The sequence below is a fragment of the Saccoglossus kowalevskii genome, chromosome 14 (assembly GCF_978046115.1).
Source record: "Saccoglossus kowalevskii chromosome 14, keSacKowa6.1, whole genome shotgun sequence".
In the NCBI taxonomy this organism is placed as follows: Eukaryota; Metazoa; Hemichordata; class Enteropneusta; family Harrimaniidae; genus Saccoglossus; species Saccoglossus kowalevskii.
In genome coordinates, this window is record NC_140654.1 from 18031189 (window position 1) to 18037511 (window position 6323).

Here is a 6323-nt window from a genome sequence, read left to right on the forward strand (position 1 = left end):
CTTATCAATATGTATCGTAGCTTGATACCCCTTTAGTTTACCTATACCATCAAAACACCTTGGAAAACTATCAAAAATATACTTAGTGTTAACTGTATAAGCATGTAAACCTACTTTCAAAACCCCTAGTTTCTCAGCTGCTAAACAGCCTAATAAAGATCTATGGCTACCTCTAATTACATAGAATTCAACTTTAGAATTACAATCTCCTATTTCAGCTGTGGCATAAAATTTGCCTAAAATATCTAATGGCTTCTCAGATGCATAAGAGAACAGCTTCTTTGATGTCAGCTCGGTTTTACACTTGATACCCTTCGCTTTCAGTGCTAACCATACTGGTTCACCTATAACATTGCATGTTGCACCTGAATCAATGAGCATATCATGTATTATTACGCCACCAACTTTAACATCAACTAAACTACCTTGCCAGTGTTCCTTACTAGGATCAACGGTAAAAACATAGTCATGTTCAATGTCACTTTCAACATGGTGTACCTTATCACTACCTTTAAATTGTGCTTGTTTTGCACTACATTTATCTGATTTTAGCTTATTTCTATCCCCTATAAATTTAGATCTACATACAACTGCAAAATGCCCTTTCTTGTGACATTTATTACACGTTGCTCCTTTTGCTGGACATTCTTTATCTTTGGCATGATGCCCTTCCTTATTACATCGATAACATGCCCCTCTTCTCTGTTTTGTAGCTGGTTGTCTACTTCTATACTGCTGTACATGATTCACTTCATCACGAATTGCTGTACGACATGTAAGCCCCTCCATTTGTTTTACTTGAAAATCAACTGCCTCCATTGCTCTAGCAATTTCTTGAGCATTTGTCAGACTGAGTGCAGTGCCTTTCTCCAATAATTTACGGCGGAGCCCTGAAGATCTACACTTATCAATCAACTGGTCACGTATCTGCTCTTCAGAATCTGCAAAATTACAATTCTGGGCCTGGCGTCTCAAACGACCAACAAATTGATCAACCGTTTCTGTTTCCTCTTGTTTTAACTGACGGAAAATATGTCTTTCATATGGCACATTGATCTTTGGTGTAAAATAAGCATTCAATGTCCGTACAGTCTTATCATACTGCCCTGCATTATCTTGCTCACCTTCTTGTAATTCTCCTGGACCAGGGTCTCTCAGTGTTTCAAACACGTCTTGTACATCAATCCCTGCACAGTGAAGCAGAAGAGCATTTTTCTGGCCATCATTTGTCACACCTTTTCCAATTGCATAAAACTCAAAAGACTTTATCCACCTCTTCCATCTCGTAGAAAGTGTAGCTGGTTCCGTTTTACAATCAAATGCAGGAATTCCGCCCAATTCAATATTCACTGTCATAATTACCAGGTAGATCAAAGGCTAGTCTATTATTATCATCCTCGTCGCCAATTGAACAGTCCCTGTCTTCATTAAGACAGTGGATGGTCTGGATTAAACACACAGACACAACAGATTAAACTCAGCTCTGGGCTGCCATCTTGGGTGTAATGACCTCCGTTTTAATAGTACTTCCGGGTTAACACACAAATAAGACTCCTTAGCTTAATAAGGTTAATGTACTAATGTGAACCCACTGATGGGTTAATACACTACAATGTTGTCAATGGATATTATGTTAATAATGTTAGCGTTGTGAGTGTCCCGTTCAATTTCTCGCATAATGGCTGGTCACATTGCCCTGTTTGCCAGAACACTCATCGCCCAGTCAATCTTTTCCTTGAATCTTCTACTTAGTTTCACCACACCGTCGCTATATACCAGTTTCAAATATCCTTCAAATAAATTTGATAAACTCAACGATTCAGTTGACGAAGGTCGGTACTCCTCTCGGGGCGTATCCCACCGATACGACAGAAATGCCACACAATCGTTGCCCTCGTTAGTCCATCTTCCTCCGTCGTCGATCATTCGCAAGCGTAGAATAATCTCTATCTCAGTGTCTTCGTCTAAGCACTTCGACATAATAGCAATAATTCTTAAAAATCAGAAACTGCATTCAAAAACTAAACTGTTCCCACGAGGATAATTTAGATAATTTCATTATATGTTAGGGGCGTTTTCAAATATTTGTATCAAATAGGTTTATTATTTTCGCGAAACAACCAAAATAGAATTTATTAAATGAATTCGCATATGTATGCATGAAATAATAAAGTGTCCGATATCAAAAATGAGTAAAATATGATTGTTTGACGCTTACACGTTGTAATAGTTGAACTCATCTGAAACCCTGGTCAGTGGTTTTGATTACCTGTCACGGTCGTCGGAGCGTTTGGGAATTTGACCTGCCAGTTTAGAAAATCACGTGGAGTGCACGTTTGTGTTACTATATCACGATCGTACAGAAATCATACACATTGTTCGTGTGATCATTTAAAATAAGTTAATAGAACAATACAAACGGAAAAGAGTACATATGTGAAAGTGGCCATACTGATACAATTACGGGAAAATTAACATATCATGTATCTATAAAGTTCGACGAAATGCCGTAACTGAAAATTCAACTGGACACCAGTTGTTTTTATAAGACCACGCGGTTATAACCGTGATAAGACTAAGACTGCATAAAGGTCACATTTGCATATCCCTACGCATAAGAGCGAAGTGAAGAGGTCGTTCCAGATTGAATACTCATGTTAAAATATGACGATGAAGACAGCTCCACGGAGCTCTAAACTAAACAAGTAACCTGTAGGATACTGTGTGGGTAATATTTTTTATATTGATTTTTGTTGCATTTGCAGCAAATAGTTACCAAACAATGAGAAATCTATAGGATTGAATATACCCCACAGCTGGCTTCACATGCATTGTTCATAGTTCATATGGTGCTTACACCAGAATTTAATTACAGCACCTAGGCGGTATGTGGTTACAGCTTAATGTTCGAGTAATCGCAAGAAATTGACATGACAATAGAAATTCATTAAAGACTGCCACTCCCATGCAATTAACAGCGAGTGAAATTCCTGGGATTGAAACATATATTTTGAAGTCACTGATGTAGGCAACGAATAACTGCAAGTTGACATAAAGACGAGGTAGTTTATTTAATCAGTGGTAAACTAGAGGCTGGAATTATAATTAATTTGTTTATTTCAATTTCTCCTGACGTCAAATAGAATACACTGGTGAAACACGGTAGTAACTGTGGGTGAAAGGATGTTTTGGGGTGTAGTTTACATTGTATATGGAGTGGTAGGGTCGGGTGTAATGTGTTCATTTCCAACTATTATGAAGTCACGTAGAATTTCACTTAATTTATTTTTGCTGACATGTTTTCAAGCATTACATGTGAATCTAATTTTCACTGCGCTGTGTCTCAATATAGTATGAGGGAAATGGCATATTCACTGGAATTTATTTCAGGGGAAAAATGTTTTCAGTGATAATGAAGTATTATGACAGATACCCTCCCCGTGGCTTTCATTGCGTATGGAAGTTATTTTCACGAGTGATGCGGTGTATCCTGCTGCCGTACTTTCACGAGCGAAGCCACGGGGAGGGTGTGGGGTTCTGTTATTATACACATGTCCCATATTTGATTATTTCATATTAAAAAAAGAACGTGCAACAAACCGGGATAGAAATTTAGATCGGGGAACCCAATTGCCCATTAATATGCTCCAAGACAGTGCTGCGACCTAGCAACGCTTGTCAGTGTAGAACGCGTGTCGCTGTACGTGTGAAAATAAAATAATCAGACGTCTAATTTAAGTCATTGTCCGAATAAATAACTCGTGGATGTTTAAGCGCGGTGGTCGTAGCACAACGCGTGTTCGAATTTCATGTAAATAAACAATGCATTTTACACGCGTTGTATACGTCGCTGTGAGTCCCATATCGAACAGGACGCGACACGACGACTGTCGCCCTTTAGTTGGGACCACGACAGAACCAGAACTTAAACTGGGCGACTACGATACACGGTTGATGTTGAAGTTAAAAGTTCCTCCACAGATCTGTGCATTGGCAAACATGCCGTGCAACTGCGGTACTCCACTGACGGAATGACTTTCGTTGAAATCGGTCGTCGCTGACTCGTGAGCTGCACACTAACTTTGTTTGTGATGTTGCTTGCTTGTCGTGGATAGACTGAGTCTTGGTTACCGGTTAAATTTTGCTAATTTGGCGTTGGTAATCTTTATTTGGAACTGAGTAACGCCGCAACGTCGCCAGCAGAAACCTCATGGTATATCGATGTTGATGGTTGCGGCTCCATATTAATCGGAGATTTTACTGCGGGTCCAGGCAGCGGGTGGATCTTCCGAGAGCCCTTCAAGATTTATAAAACTCAGATTCCAGCCTGAGGTGGTCAACAAACATTAAGTTCTCCCAGTCCTAGTATTCTATGTGATGTACATCTAACATGCCAAAAATGCTGGTGAACGATTTGAACCTGACAAAAATACTTGAAATAGATACCAGGAAGGGGAGGGGGGTAAAAGAAAAGTTATATAACATTTTATTATTCAATAATTTATTAAAATGCACAAGTTTGTCCAACTCCCTGTGATACAACACCTCAGACATAGCTCATTGTCCTCGGCTGGAGTGTGGGCAAAAAGTTACTATTTGAATTTTTGATATCTTTTTTCATTAATGAGAAAGTTGACCCCGAAGTTAAAGTAACTGTTCAGCAGGAATGGCTTTTTAACTCTTCTGTGATTTTTTTTTGGCTTGGCTGATTTTGTCACGGTTCATACTTGACAGGCAGGTCGTACCATCACTAATTGGAAAAACAATCCTGACCCACCGCTACCATGGCAACAGCCAAAGTCTTGTAATAGCAGTGCCCAAATGATCATGCCTTTTATTTTGGCTACGTTGCGCACTGGTAAGAGATCACCGGCGCCGACATTGTTACCACTGTCAACGGAATCCCAACGCAGCTTTGAACTTTGAATAAAATGTAAATGCTGCTTCCAATCTAGAAAATACTATCGCAAAACGATTGGAAATTATACATTTAACGGCTGAATACGTCCTAACAATAAAATAAAGTGACTTCTAATGACTGCCATGTTATTTTGCAAACCTCGTATAAGGTGCCCGGTTTTAGTTATAAACAGACGTTAGCTTCACGTTCATGTCCCTTCCATGATAACAGCCGAAAACATATTGCTTGTTTTTTACCGGTTTTCATTGGCAACCGAAGTATTTTTATTTTGTAAACAAATTTTCGTCTGCTATTTTTATTCAGTTCAAATCGTTCAGCAACATTTTTGGCATATTAGGTGTACATCACATGGAATACTACGATTGAGAGAACTTGATGTATGTTGACTGATTTTTATCATAGTACGAAGTACCAGGAAGTTACTCAGTTCCAAATAAAGATTACCAACGTCAAATGAGCAACATTTGACTGGTAATCAAGATTCATGTAATCCATGGCTAACAAGCAACATCACAAGCGAAGTTGTAGCATGCAGTAAGTCATCCCGTCAGTGGAGTACCGCAGTAACACGGCATGTTTGCCATCAGCATTGTATTCAAACGAATCACGTGGTGTGCCGTTCTCGTTCAAACCGGGATTCGATCAATAGGGGAGTCCCATTAAAAAAACCACATTGCAAATCATGCAAGTTCAACATTTTCAAACCAATATACTAAAACAGAAATGTTCAGAGATGTAAATGAAGGATAGATATTACTTTTCACTATACACATCTCTGTTGATACTATTCCTCACATATTCTACTCCCAATTACTCCTGCGTAAAATGGACTAGCCTCTTCATGTTGACATTCAGACTAAAATCACGTGACAGGCTGTTAAAATTGGCTGTTGCATACTCTTTCGCCGGTCTGGAAAATGTGTTTAATTAACTCACATTCAAGCAACAATGCAGATTTCCCAGTGGGAGTGAGACTATTCAAACTCTGCCACTAAAAAATAGGGGTGTTTTCAGCAAAAAACGAATAACCCTGGAATACACACAATATACTGAATTTCGGAACAAATCGTGCATTACTTACAGCAGCAGAATACCACAGAAATATCAGACGAAACATGAAAACACTATATATTGTATTTCAGCCTGAACCCTCTATATTGCAATTCAAGGAATTAACCCCATATGTGTATCCATTTCCCACCTTGGTATCACCCACCCCTGAAAACAAACTCTTAATACCACGCTGAAGCGTTTGGTAATAACATTTTCAACAGTATATGTTTATTGTCATAATTATAGAGTATATAAAGAACACATCGTGAAAAACAAAAAAACAAAAATAGTTCCACGCGTAAGAAAGTATTTATGAGTATTTTGTCTCAGGCATTGCCTTCTAATGTAG